At 44.6% G+C, this 15,772-nt stretch overlaps 1 protein-coding gene across 10 annotated transcripts in view; it reads right to left on the bottom strand.

Moving 5' to 3' along the window:
• Positions 1-15,772, bottom strand: part of MAGI2 (membrane associated guanylate kinase, WW and PDZ domain containing 2) — a 3,248,720-nt gene that overhangs the window by 2,008,706 nt on the left and 1,224,242 nt on the right. The gene's annotated exons all lie outside the window — the stretch shown is intronic.

Genomic DNA, 15,772 nt, shown 5'->3' with positions numbered 1-15,772 from the left:
ACAGATAAGCACATTGGGCCTCATTACGGGTCTGGCTGTAACCGTGCCGGTAAAAAAGTCAGGCACCAGTAATTTTGTAAGTCCCCATAGGACTCCATGGGAATGTGGACCATGGAAGCACCGGCACTGTTAATACCATTGTCATGCTAGTCTGTGCATTTCCCCCTGAACATTGTCAGGGCAGTCCAAACTGTGCTAAGACATTGTTCCCCTACTTCTTGTGTTCACATTGCCCCAGGAAATTCCCATTCTAGTTTCACATGAGTACGCCATTTTCAACAGTGCCGTGCTGCGATTTTCCATTGAGCACATTGGCCTCCTACACTGCCAACAGAAAACAGGTCAGTTTCAGACTACCATGATAAAATTGGCCCATTCCTGTGTCCTACTGCGCCCAGAAATTCATCCTATGCCACTTTCAAAATAAAACCAGACAATTGCACAGTGTTGGTTTTACATTGCCCTCAGAAAGTGCCCTCTGCAGCTTCTGTAATGCCCCGACAACTGCCCCTGCTTCTTTCACAATACCTCCAAGCAGTTGCCCAGTGCCACTTTGACATTGCACCCACATGTATCCCATGCTACTTTCAAATTGCCCCTTGAATTGTCTCCGGTCATTTCCAAAGACTCCCCATGCCACTTTCACATTGCTGCATGACACTTTGACGTGGCCCAATAACACCATTTTGTCCAAAGCCACTTTGGCATTACATCCATTACTGACAGATGCTACTTTCACATCAACCAAGAAATTGCACAGTCTCATTAAGAGATATTCACAGAATTGCCTCATATTGCTGTTGCTTTGTCTCCAGAATTGTCCTGTTTCGCTTCCAAATTGCGCCTTCATTGTCCCACATCAATTAAACAAAACTCCAGAACTGCACAATGCCAAAGTGCCATATGCAGCTGTTCCCTTGCTTCAACACACACATGCGCGCGTGCGCGCGCTCTGTGGCAAAATGACTTCTGCTCTGCAGGAGTACAAGGATGAGCAGTGGCTAAACACCTCTACTCAGCCCTCACGCTTCCACAAACCAACAGTGATGGCAATCATGAAGGTAAAACACACAGTCGAGAGATATACCTCCCTTGTCTTTTGTTATAATGTGGGCTGAGGGAAGGCCATACTCCTAGAAAGGGTGCGACTGTGAGACTGTAGCAACCCAAGCTGCAATAGTGCACACGTTCCAAAATAAAGGAATGTCCAATCAAGGTTCTATACAAGTCAATTATGCAACTATTAAACACACTATAAAAAACCCAGCCCTGTAGATAAAGACAGAAAATGGAGAACAAATGTGTGTAGGGACTCTGGATACTGGCAAGAATTGCAGTAATGTTACTCAGAAGGATATGTTACTTGAAGAAATAGGTGCACAGGGGCCTTATTCTGTCACTAAGGCCCCACAAATGGACCACAGGGACATGGGCTCTCAATTCCAGTTCTTAGGCGGTTTGATGGGGTCGAACCACGCTTCGAGATGCAATGCTTGTTGGCCAAACCGGGTACGAGTGCAGCGGGTTGCATTGATCCCAGGAGTCAAGTCAGGGTTGAGTTTGTTTGAACAGTGCACTACGCGGTTCTAAGGTGGCATCGAGCAATGCAGGTTGATGGATCAGCAAGGGTGGTTCAACAATATAGCGTGCTTCAAACCGATCACTACCGCTGGTTCGGCTTGACGAGTGATGCGATGACCCAGCAGTTCACTTCAAGCTGTGATGTGAAGTACTGGTGGTTCTAAGTCGTCTGCATGGTGTGCTGGTGCTTTAGCCAGACAGGTGAAGAGACTCTGCTGGGATGGTGAGGCATCAAGTCATTTTGATGACGCAACAGCAGTGGCTTGAAGTTTGAAAGTTAGTGTCAAAGGCAGCACCACACGCCCTGACGGTTCAGAAGTGTCGAACACAGTTTAAATGCATTTTGAAGTGGTTTGAGTGAGGAAAACACAAGACTTGGCTGTGTGGCCCTCTGACAGAAGGGGCTGTAGGGCAAGGTGTGTCCTTGTCAGTATGTGCTCTCCCAGCCTAGAGAGGTTTGCTAGCAGAGCAGTAGGCCTTGGTTCTTAGCAAAGTTATGGTCAATGTGCCCTAGGGATGGGTAGGGAGCAGAGTATTCCTCTGTCTTGAACACCTGCCTTCACCTCTGGCAGAGGGCTTTGGAAAGGATGGCTCTCCCAACAGGGTCCAAATAACTTCTTTGTGTTGTCCTTCAAAAGTGAATCAAAGGGGGAGGGTGACCCTTGCCTCTGAGTGTCCTACCTCTGGGTACTCTGGTACCTTGTTCTGCAGGGCGTGGAGGGGACAAGGAGGAGAGACACGCCCACGGAAAATCAAGATGGAGGAATCCTAGGGGGCGCTGTTGCGCACGAGAGAAAATGACGGCTCTCGTGTAAGCTCCGGCAGTATCCAGGGACATAATGCCAAAAAAAACAACTTGCTGATTCCGGTTTCACGTGAATTTTGCAGTGAACGTGTGGCACCAGCTAAGGATTGCCCACAAGAAATTTGGGACAAAACGGCCAAGTGGTTTTTGAACTGTGAACTCCAGGACTCCAGTGGCAATACTGAACGCAGCCGCCGGCGAGAGAGGGGAGGAGTCCGGCCCGAGAACTTCGCGACGGCGGCGCCAGCTGCCTGATTTACCCGGGCGGGGAAGAGTCGCGGGCGCTCCGTATACCGTCGAGTGCCTGCAGGCCCCCACCACCCTCAACACAGCAGCGTTTCCTGGAAGGGGGGAAACACACCGCCGGCGAGGCCCGCCGCAGGGAAGGTAAGCCGTGCCCGCTCCCCGCGCCGGTTGCCTCCCCCTCCGCTCAGCCCTTGAGCGGCACACAGGCTCCCCACAGGGAATTATAAGAAAGGTGGGAGTGCGGATTGTCTCGACGTCAGCTTGATCCGCTGCAAACATAGACGACGAGGAAGGAGCAATCGGTCCACAACACCATGGGAACGTGAGAGGGCCCGTTGCTCTCTCTGTGAACGGTACACATCCAGGCCTCCACCCCCTCTCGGATTCAGTAGTACCCGGGAGCAGACGGAGGGCTAACGCATACCAGCAAAACGAGCGGACAGTTCATTTGCTTGTACAACGGGGCCCATAGAGGAAGCTAGGGGCGACCACTAAACACTTGCAGGGCAACAGCGCCGTCGCTACGTCCCCCCCCTCCCAGGGCGATCAAGACACTCAAGCAATTAAATATAAGGCCCCCTCGACAGGCAGAGTGGGGATAGCGGACCACTGCGCAGCTACCTTAGCAGCCTGAGTAACGCGGCAAAGTGCAAAGCAGGATCGACAATCATGCCCCCCCCCCCTAGAACGCTGGCGCTGACACCTCCACCTGGGAGCACCACGTAAAAAGACTCCTAGACAACTCTACCCTTATGGGGACACGTGGTGTATCTACATCAAGACATTGATCCGGAGGCCAGAGGCTGACACCACCAACGAAAATCCTCCTCGGAAGCCGCCCAACCGACTAACTACAACAATACAAAGCGTGCCGAAAACCAGATATCACCCTACTCCCTACAACACGAAATACACCCTGGCCCCCCGTGATATATTGCAAAGACAAGACAGTACGAAAGGGGAATCCTGGAATAACCCTTTCAGATATACCCTCCGGATCAGGAACGATGCCCAAGAACTTTGGCCCTAAAAAGAGCAAGGGAACAATAGACAAATATACGACCACGATGCAGAAGGACGCCGAGCTCGAGAGGGAAGAAGAAATGCCCGTACAGGAAAAGCAAACCCCATCGGCCTCCATGATGGATCCTCAGGCTGTCTTTCAAGCTATGCAGCAAGGCTTTGCGGCGCTTAGAGATAAATTAGATGGAATCACAGCGAGTGTTGCAAATATAAAAATGCAACTTGACAAAACGAACTCTCGCATTACCGAAGCAGAAACTAGGATTTCAGGCAATGAGGATTCCTTGGAGGCCCTCAAGAACACGGTGTCCACAATGGCTATTGAACTAGGGACGGTGAAGTCCAAGTGTGAAGATTTGGAAGCAAGGTCGCGAAGAAACAATATCCGCATAATCGGTGTACCTGCGGAGGCAATTAAGGGATCAATGGAGAAAGCTGTGGAGGACCTTCTACGTACACTTTTAGGACACCCGGGTTGGTCACCGATGTTCATTGTGGAGAGGGCGCATAGGGCAACCGAAACCCGGGGCATATCCCTGGCCTATCATAGCACGCCTGATAAACTATAGGGACAGGGACCTGATCCTGAAAACTGCCAGAGAAAAACAGGAGCTAAAATGGGAAGCAAACATAATACGCATCTTTCCAGACTTCACTTTGGCCGTGCAACAGGAAAGGAAGCTCTTCACAGGAGTTAAGAAAATTCTGCGCGAACGGCAGGTGCAGTATGCAATGCTCTACCCTGCCAGGCTTAAGATCCATCATCAAAATAAGTCATATTTTTTCATATTCCCTGAAGAAGCAGCAAACTTTATAGAAACACATCTTCCCCCCAATAATGGACAAACCTGATAGGATGGCGATCTACGTAGTTTGGAGTTCAGATCACCGCAACCACGCTCAAGAAATATAAAGGAACTGCAATGACAAAGGTTTCCTTCCAGGAGGCCGACACCCGGAAAGTCTAAAGACTCATGTTCGAGAGTATACTCAAAACCTCAACCCAAAGACGTTATATTAGTGAGTAACAAGCTAGAACTGGATATAACACTCATAATTAATGTTGGCACAGGCACTGGAGACGCCACAGCCCCCCCTGCAGCGGGTGCTCGTGATGTTGTTGGGACGGGAAGGGGGGAAACTTAATGGCACAGTTGAAGTTCGGGGAACTGTGAGGGAGGGGGGTGGGACTACCTTGGAGGTGTTGGGATTTTGTTATGCAATGAAGGAAGGAAAACGGAAAAACACACAGGTTATGGACACAAAGACATTTGAGTACACAAGAGTAATACATTGGTATGCATATGAGAGCAAACACCCTATAGATAATGGCTAAAACAGGCAAGGATGATATTAATGTACTAAGCTGGAATGTAAGGGGCCTAGGATCTGCTAGGATCTGCAGCTACTGCTGCTGCTACCTGTGATTCTACCTGTGAACTTTGCTGTTAATTGAACCGCCCAATATCCAGCACTACGGCAACCAGAAGGCACTGGTTTGCTTACCTTTTTTTCTGGGCGGAGCTATATAACGAAACTCGTTCCCGGTCTAAGTCCCGCTTTGCCGCTTGAGGACGCTGCTACTGCTGCTGCTACCTGTGATTCTACCTGTGAACTTTGCTGTTAATTGAACCACCCAATATCCAGCACTACGGCAACCAGAAGGTGACTACAGATAGAAACATACTCAGCTATACTCAGCAAATTGGACATTGCTGGACTTTTATATAATACACTTATGTTTTCTTTGTAGGCACTGGTTTGCTTACCTTTTTTTCTGGGCGGAGCTATATAACGAAACTCGCGCGCGCACCGGCGAAGTCCCGGTCTAAGTCCCGCTTTGCCGATTCGCCGCGTTCACCGCGGCAAGCGGCGAAAGCTACTTATATATATTGCCATATATTAATATTGATTGCCTACATTTGGCTACTTACTACCTAATTTAAATTTGATTCCAACTATGAAACGACATTTAAACTCCCTAAAGACTGGTATGCCGACGGTAACTATATTACATAGATCCAATGGCGCCAGTTACTCTAAATCTCCTTCTTCTGTCAACATAAAAAGATCTCGCCTCAGCTCCCCTCCACGTACAAGCATCAGATGTACGAGACAAAGTGAAGCAGAGCTTCTCCATGGAATGGACATTCGCCCTTTTTGTAAGAACCCAAGTCGTGCTGATCACGCAATACTACCAATTGGAAAGCCTGTAGAGATTTCTTTGCAACAACCAGCAACAGAGCTTTTGGATCCGAAAAGCTTCTCACACGGTTATCCTGTGAGTAGCAACACATGTGAAAAAAATCCAATTGACAAAGAAATGTCTGCGGTTTATGTAGGGGAAAGTCGAATTGGTGAGTCCTATAAATCAATCGCAGTCACCGGTCCAACTGTCAATTTTGCTAAAGTAAATGTCTCGCTTACTGATAGTGTTATACTTACGAATGTATTAACTGGTGTTGTGGCACCGCCTCCCGAAGTTTGTAATGTGTCTGTTATAACTGTAAGTGATACATCAATTTCTATGTCATCTGTGGATTCTGTGCCTCAGGATATTCCTGTTATTGACTTGGAGAATAATTCCTCTGCTGCTTTCTCTCACATGAACTCTGAAAATTTATCCAAGTCCCCTGCGTTATTTACGAACGCTAGTTCCGTTGATTCAGTGGCGAATCCTTCCTTTACTGTTCCTACCCCTAGAAGGGCAACTGGAAAAGCCTCCATTGATATGCGTCCCAATGATTCCCGGACTGTAAATACGAGCATAGCTCTTACATCTATGAACAATGCTATCTTAGCTCTGGCCAAGCTCTTCGAAGTTTTGGTTGTAAAGGTGGAGGCACATTCGAATCAGTTTGATCAGATATTTACGAATCAGCTTATAATCTCTAATAGATTAGATCATTTGATTAATGTGAATATACCAACAATTGTCAAACAGTCTGTGTCTACACAGACTCTATCGGCTATCGAACCCACTGTTCAAGAGTTTCAGCCCATACCGTTTATACTGGAGCCTATAGTGGACTCTATGGAAATGGAACTTGAGCCAAAAATTAATACACATAAGATCCCCACATATGCTTTATTTGAGACTAAAAATGTTAAGAATACCAGTACCAAAAATCCGTCTTTAGAAGCACAGACAAAGAAAACAAAAAATATGAAAACGGGATCTCGCCAATCTTCACAAGTCAAAGCTTTCATTAGTAAACTATCAGCTTTAACCACCCCTACTATAGCGGCATCTAAAGCTATCACAAAAAAATATGCGTTACAAAAACAAATAAAAAAAGCAAAAATACAGCCGGCTCTTTCTGATCCAGTTCTAGCATATAGCCCTTTAAATAAATTGATTACTGTGGCAAACCAGCTCTCACAAAGCAATCCTACCGAATTAAGTGTGAGTACATTGACCAATGATGATCATGGTAGGCCCAATTCAATAGCAACTGAACCTACCTGTAAGCCTCCTGCGATTCAGAGCCTAGGGGTCGACGAACAGCGTCGTAAAGAAATACGTAAGGCCGTTGATGAATATCTAGCTTCGAAATCAGTCTCAAAAAATTTAACTTTCCTGCAGGAAGCCCCAGCTGTTGTGCAGACACCTGCGCCTGCAGTTGCATCGATCTTAAAAAAACCAACTTTACCTGATATGTCGGAGGTTCTCCCCACTAATCCTCTTCAACCTACATGGAAGGCGAATTCTACAAAAGCTGTCAGGTCGGAGGTACCTGGGGCCAACCCAGTTTTCTCTGGTGATATGGAAAGCCTTCTACAGGCAACCTTAACTAAATTTTTGGAGGCTTCTACCACTTCTCAAATAGTCCCTACTCCAAATATAGATAATGGTGCATGTAAAAAACCTAATGAACTATCATCATCAGCCAAACAAAAATCCATCGCTGCCCGTTTTAAACGCCCGGCGATTCATTCTTTGACTCTCAGTTGTCAGCCTCTACCTGCTAAACAGTATAACCTAAATCGGGCGTCCGTCTTGTCGATTTTTCGTGAAATCCCGGACCTTGATGACATAGGAACTGTAGACATTGAACTTGTTGAATTTCCAGATGCCTCTAATCAATCTTTAGTAAATCTATGGATCAACTCCAGGGTGGTAGTAAATACTATTTGGGCTGCGAAATCTCAAATTACTGACCTTGGCTTTACATTACTTCCCACCCCAGATGTATTAGATAAGTCTTCTACACGTCTTCTGCCACCCCCAAACCAACAAAGAAGTCGATCCCAAGATCGACCAGTACAGTCTTGCAGTTGTCAATGTCAGTTCAAGCAAGGATAGCATACGACTCTCGCACCATCTAATCTCCATTTTGTTAGTTGGAACTCCAGAGGAAATCGACATTTAATTAATAACCATACTCAGCATGAATTGAACTATGATGTAATTCTGCTCCAAGAATCTTGGCTGACCAGCATTCCTTCCTGGAATAATTATGTCGTCTGTTTAGCTCCTGCAGTCAAACACCGTGTGGGACGCCCAACTTCTGGCCTGCTAACCGCTGTTAAACAATCCTCTGGTTTAAAAATATCCCCGTGGTCCTGTCCGAATGAGTTTATACAAATGTCTAGATTGAATGGAGGGAACCTCATATGTGCTGTCATTAACATCTACTGGAATCCTATGGGTATTTCTGATGATAGTTTCTTTGAATCTCTGGCACATGCATTTGATTTAATCATGTTGGATGGGCATGTTGATTTGATCTATTTAGCAGGGGATTTAAATTTACATTGTTTAGGGCCCTACGTTAAATCCGAACAAAAACGCCTTGACATGTGGTTAACGTTTATTAAATCACGTAATCTTTACATGCTAAATGGAGCCCTTTTACATGATATTCCACCAAGACCGACATGGCATCGGGCCAATAGTTCTGGGATCATCGATTTCACCTATGTCAATGCGAAGATGCTAGATTTGGTCTTAGATTTTTGCATAATAGTATCAAATGCAAGTGATCACAACATTCTGCAGACAACTTGCCGTATCAACAAAATGACCACCAAGTCTCAATCAGTCTATCTTAAAGGGACCCATGAAGTGAATCCGGCTAGAAATCGTTTAAAGTGGTCGGAACACTCCTTAAAAGCTTTTAGATTGTGTTAACATGCCCATCTAACAAGTAATACTATGAGTGATACTTTGTCTGATAATGTTTATTATGACCTAATGCAGCTCTTCTCACCATGTTCTATTAAACACAAACAAAAACAAACACCGCACTTGCACATTCCCAATCATGAAGTCAAACTCAAAAAATCCATAGTCCGGGCTGAGAAAAGAAAGGTCAACAAACTTTCTCCAGAATTACGCCAGGCTGCTCTCTCGCGGATACAAACAAATTACAGAAATTGGGCAAGAGGTATGAAAGCTAAACTGTATCATAATGATGGGAAAAATATGTTAGTACCCTTAGCATCCAAAAATGTGTCCCGATCATGGCACATTATAAATCAAACAACATCAGGTCACCAAGTTGCAATTCAAACAAACGATGTATCAGAGGACACGTGGGTACGTTATTATTCTGATCAATTTACAAGTGCGCAAGCACCTTCATCTGCTTCACTTACAGAGTTTGACACCGCATTCAATATATGCTTAGCTAAAGAAGACATAGAGCAGTTAATTAGACAGGCCAGTAATTCCAGGGCCCCTGGCCCTGACGGCTTATCTAATATGCACCTAAAACAATTCCCGGATATCTGGGCTGACATATTATTTCTCATGTTTGAAACAATTAACAAATCCCAAAAAATTCCCACATCTTGGAGACAGTCGATTCTTATTCCGATTTACAAGAAGGGCGATCGTGCATGCCCGGCAAGTTATAGACCCATCTCATTATTGGATGTCTCGGGAAAGATTTTTTGTCGACTCATTCTACGAGAACTAAATGAGTGGACCAAGAATCACTTGAGACGGGATCCTCTTCAATCGGGCTTTGTCAGTGGTTTAGGAACAATTCCTAACATTATTACCATCAATATGCTGAAAGCCCAATATTTAACTAAGAAACAGACTTTATTCTTTGCATTTATAGATTTCCGGGCAGCATTTGACTCTATAGATCGGATCCTTCTCTTTAATAAATTAAAAGCGTTTGGCTGCCCCAGTTCTATTCTGGCACTAATTGTTCAACTTCACACGGATACTTCTATGCGAGTCCGACTCACACGTGAAGGCCTCCTATCAGCACCTTTTCCGACGTCTGTTGGACTCAAGCAGGGATGTATTTTGGCATCCACTTTGTTCAATTTTTTTATATTAGATTTAGGCTTATCCTTCCGTGGCATTATTGCCGACGCTCCGGAGTTGGGTGGCCAACGCATTCCGTGGATGCTCTATGCAGATGACCTGGTTTTGATCTCACAGACACCAAAGGGTTTGCAGAATTTGCTGACTGCCCTCTCACACTATGCAGACTTAAACCATCTCATAATTAATCTGTCTAAATCTCAGATTATGGTCTGCAAGCCTCATGGTAAATGTAGAACTTATAATGGGCCGTGGTTCCTGCAACAACAAACCATGGAAATTGTTTCGAACTATAAGTGTTTGGGCATTGGCATTCAAAATACTGCCACCAATGTCGCTTTCACACACATCCTAGACACAAAATTGTTGAGTCTTATATCGCAAGCGAAAATTCTTGTATATAAATACGGGAAATTTACGCTGAAACATATTTTGATGTTCTATGAACAAAAGGTAGTACCCATCTTGCTCTATGGTGCGGAGACAAAATTATACTCCAATGACAACTCATGGAATAGACTTGAGGCCACTTTCTGGAAAAAGGTGTTGCGTCTTCCAAACTGCGTACCTCTGCCCATATTAAGATTCGAATTGGGTCTGAACTCGCTGCACAGCAGAGTGAAATGGAGAATGTGTGCTTTTTTTCGGAAAAGCCTGCTTGGAATTACTAATAATAACATTCTGAGTACAGTAGCTCGCCAGTTAACAGGATCCTCTGCTCCTTTCCCTATGAAATGGCGAAACTTGGTAGTAGACACATTAGCTAGAGCTAATATCTCCTTGCAATTCCTTATAGATAACCCAACTGGTGCAAAGAAAAAATTCCTTTGTTGGGATTGGATTATAAATCACGAGTTATGTGCAAATTACAAAGATTTTGCACCTAATCTTTTTGGTCCCAAACGTCTAGGACAAGCGGCTGGCTATTTGCTGAAATGCCCTTCAGCAAATATTCGCAATAAATTTTTACGAATGAGGCTGAATTTGTGGCTGACGAGAGAGATTATGGTCAGGCGCAAAATTATTCATGTGGATTTTAACTTCTGCCGCTTTTGTAAAAATCAATGTGTGAAAGAAACGCTCCAACATCTAATTGTGTCATGTCCACATTTGTATGATATCCATCAAAAACACTGCAAAAATCTTCTGAGATTGTACATGGAGAAGGATGAAAATGAGATTTGGAGTATTTTATTTAAGAGTACCAGATTTTCAGTCATGAAGGCTATTGTGCACTTTTTGGAAAATGTTTTATATGATGAGATACTGTTATAAGTATATTGAATAGACTCATCAATAATTTAAATGTTTCTAAACTTAGAACTTTATAGTAACAATTGGTCTTCTGGCTTTTACGATGGTTATTTTAGTTATCTTGTCTGTCCGTAACGATGATTTTTATCATTTATATGAACTTCTTAGAAATTGTATTATCCATATGTACAAAGTTGTAATTTTTCACTTTTTACATCCATCTCTGTTTATTATGTATTCACTTTGTTACGATATTTAAACTCTCTAAATTTTGAAAAGTTGATGTAATCAGCTATGACAAAATAAAATTTTTTTTTTTTTTTAAAAAAAGGATCTAGGATCAAGAAAAGGAAGATCCTGGCTTACCTCAACAGGCAGGCTGCTAAGATAATCTTCCTGCAAGAGACCCATACGGGCCCCCGACAGGGCGAACAACTGGTGCCGAACTGGGGGACACATCAATACTTCACAAAATACTCCTCCCGGGCGAGAGGGGTTGCGATATTGTTACACAAAACGCTACCGTTTGAATGCATCAAAGCTGAATGTGACCCAGAAGGGAGATATGTTTTGCTCCATGGCAATCTTTGTGATAAAGAAATAGTACTCCTTAATATATATGGTCCGAATATTGACCATCCAAATTTCTACTCCGCAATATTTGAAAAGATGGCGAGTTACCCTACGGCTCGGGTGCTATTTGGAGGGGATTTTAATACAATTCTAGACGTACAACTTGATCGCACAACGACACATTCTAGAACACTGACTAAAGCAGCGAATACAATACTTATGCACATGTCAGACCTGCGCCTAAAAGATGCTTGGAGAACATTATATCCCACCAGAAGAGAATACACGTATTATTCCACTGTCCACGACATGCACTCCAGAATTGACTTTTGGCTAATAGATGGAGACAGCATGGCATGGGTAACGGACTCCCACATACACCCTAGGACCTATTCAGATCACTCCCCGATACAACTGACACTGCGAATACCTGACAAGGTTAGTGGCAGGCCACCATGGAGATTTAAACCTGCAGCCCTAAGAGACCTGGTTTATAAAAACTCAATGGAACAATATATACAAGAATACTTTGACATCAATGAACATTCGGTCGCCAGACAGTCAACACTATGGCAAGCATTTAAAGTATGCATTAGAGGCCAGTCAATATCCACAGAGGGCGGAATTCCCAGAGACATCAGAGGTATGCTAACTAGACTAGAAACACAAATAACAACATTGCAATCCCAGTATGTAACCTCCCTGTCACCCCAACTCACTTCAGAAATAAAAACCAAATTGGAGGAATATATGGAAGCAGCAGAACAAGAGGTCAGATAGTTTGATAGACCTGCTCCGGCGCGTAGATATGGGGAAGGGGAGCGCCCGGGGAAGCTATTAGCTAAAGCGGTGCGTGGAGAGAGAGATCCCACTACTATACCCTGCATATAAATGTCGGATGGCACAATGTCCACAGATCAGAACAATATAGAGGTAACATTCCACACATTCTATAGAGACCTATACTCTCCTCAGTGCACAGTCACAGACGCCGAAATAGAGCATTACCTCTCCCAGATACCAACAACTCTTATAGCTGATGCAGCTAGGGAATCACTGGAAGAACCGATTACAGAGGCTGAAATAATTGAAGCAATAAAGGCACTTCCAAATGGGAAAGCACCAGGCACGGATGGTCTGGGAGCTGAATTTTACAAGGAGTTTAGTCTCTCACTGGCCCCCAGACTACATGCCGTCTGGATGGAAGCATTCGAAATAGGTGAACTCCCCGAAACCACCAGAGAAGCTATAATTACACTGTTGCTTAAACCAGGGAAACCCCCGGGAGAATGTGGGTCATACCGACCGTTATCCCTTATAAACACTGACGCCAAGATCCTAGCGAAGATACTAGCGACCAGACTTACACCATTGATGCCTTACATGATACATGAGGACCAGGCAGGGTTTATAACGGGCAGGTCCACAGCAACAAACATAAGACGATGCCATCAAATCATAACCACAATACCCCCTGAGACCCAGGGTATAGCCGTCTCCCTCGATATGCGGAAAGCATTTGATACTGTCTCATGGCCCTTCATATTCGGAGTACTGAGGAATTACGGGTTCGGCCCCAAACTCATAAAATGGATTCAGATATTATACACGCGACCCCATGCGAAGATAAGAATTAATGGGCCCCTCACAGACATACTGGAATTGCAAGGAGGCACCAGGCAAGGCTGCCCATTGTCCCCACTACTTTTCGCTCTAGTCATAGAACCCTTAGCAGACATTCTTAGATCATGCTATAGCAAATTGGGGATTTGGCTTGAGCGCAAACTACAAATTATAACGCTATATGCAGATGACATCCTACTATATCTAAAGAATCCCGACCACACGTTGGGCAAGGTGCTAGCTGTAGTAGAAAAGTTTGGAGATTACTCAGGATTATGCCTGAACCCCAATAAGTCAGAGATATTTCCGCTCACTGATGATACCATACAACCCCAAAACCTACACAGACTTATATGGAGTCCGGTACACATTGTTTATCTAGGCGCTCATATAGCCAGAACCGCCCAACTCTCCCGCACATTAAACTATAATGTGCTGGCAGAAGCACTGTGTGCCAAGATGAAGCGTTGGAGTGCCCTGCCCATATCCCTGATGGGGAGGATAGCACTGATCAAAATGGTGATATTGCCGAAACTGTTTTATCTCTTTAGTGCGGTTCCGGTATGGGCGGGCCGCGCTTTGTTCTCAAAAATTAACAGCGCCTGCATAACATTTATTTGGGGTGGACACCCTAGACTGAGCTGGAGGGTTTTGACAGACACCTACCCCAGGGCGGACTGATGGCTCCGGACATGGAATTGTACTACCTAGCAGCGCAGGCGCATCATGCAGCGGGTTGGGCCACATGCTTCCTAAACCCTGCCCCCCTCCTCAAGGGAGCGTGAGGCGACGTTGGCCCTACAAATGATAACCAGGCCTACCCCTAAACAATACAACATGATAAACCCATCTAAGGTCACTACTACGGCATGGTCCAAAATCGCTGACATATTTGGTGTCAGTAAGCTATATCACCCGAGCATGCCGATATGGGGTGACCCTCATACACCCTTCTCCATGGAGAGTGAGACTGCAATACATTGGAGTGCTAGAGGCATTACGCAATGGGGACAGTTATTCTTAGAGAAGCGCTTTATCCAGTGGGAGGACATCAAAGATGCGGTGGGGAACACTAATGCGCATAAACAACAATACCAAAGAGTGGCAAACACAGCACATCTACCCAACATTCCCGGAAGAACCTGAAATAAACATGGGATTAGGATATATATACACAGGGGGGATTAAAAAAATTACGGCATCGACTCTCTATAAAACCATAATTCAAACACGCCCGGCGGTACATCACACGGCTAAGGGCAGGTGGGAGCATGACCTGGGGCATCCAATAGAAGACCAGGATTGGTCCCAGATTTGTGCATTGACCAAACTGATATCCTGCAATTCAAGATTCAAACTGATTCACTACAAAATAGTTCATAGGACGCACTACACACCATTAAAGCTCAAGCGAATATACCCCACTTCACCTGGAACCTGTCCAAGGTGCAACTCTGAAAATGCTAATATATTTCATATGTTATGGGATTGTGTGGAACTAAGACAATACTGGTTTGAGGTCTGTGGAGCTCTTGATAGAATGGCAGACCAGCCGGTGGAATGGACACCTCAGATGTGTATGCTTGGGGCAATTGGAAAAATGAACCCGACTTGGCGAAAGCTGCTGAATCTAATCCTACTTGTAGCTAAAAGGGTCATATAAATGAAATGGAAGAACAAAAAACCTCCAACAATGGAGGATTGGAACAGAGACATGATGTGGGTCAACGACACCGAGGAACTGTATATAGACTCAGTAATGCCCCCCTCTAAACCCCGGAAAATATGGGCAAGGTATAAACAATATTTGGCAGAGCTAACTGTTCAAGAAAACCCGAATTTATGAGAACGTTAACATGTATATGTTGTATACTTGCAAATTGAACATTGCAGATGTAAGTGCATAACCTGTGTGTAATGATAAATAAAATATAAAAAAAAAACAATGCTTGACTACCTCCATGGCTGCAGGCTTGCAGTGCTGCAGTGCAGGCAGTATTGGACTGATTACTAGGGTTGTTGAACACTGCTGGTCTGGAGGACTGCAGTCATCATGGTTGCCCTATCAGGATTGCAGGGAGCTGGGGCTGCAGTATTGAGTGACTGTCTACCAACTCCCTCTGCTTGTGCCCACACATGTCACGGTGGTTAGTGTAACCTAACAGCATTAGAAATTAAACACAGCAAACCTTTAGCGCTTTAAGGACATACTAATGCAAGCAGGCGGTAAGCAAATGCCACATAGCATAACATTTGCAGAAATCTATAACTGCGTTTCATTAACATAGATGATGCTCTGCCAACCCATCCATTGCTGTGAACTTACCATTTTTTTCAATGCAATATGTTGTGTATTTTGCACACTGTAAATGCCCTTTCAG

This window comes from Ambystoma mexicanum, chromosome 12 (assembly GCF_040938575.1).
Source record: "Ambystoma mexicanum isolate Mex_15411 chromosome 12, UKY_AmexF1_1, whole genome shotgun sequence".
Taxonomy (NCBI): Eukaryota; Metazoa; Chordata; class Amphibia; order Caudata; family Ambystomatidae; genus Ambystoma; species Ambystoma mexicanum.
This window is presented reverse-complemented; position numbering and strand designations above follow the sequence as displayed.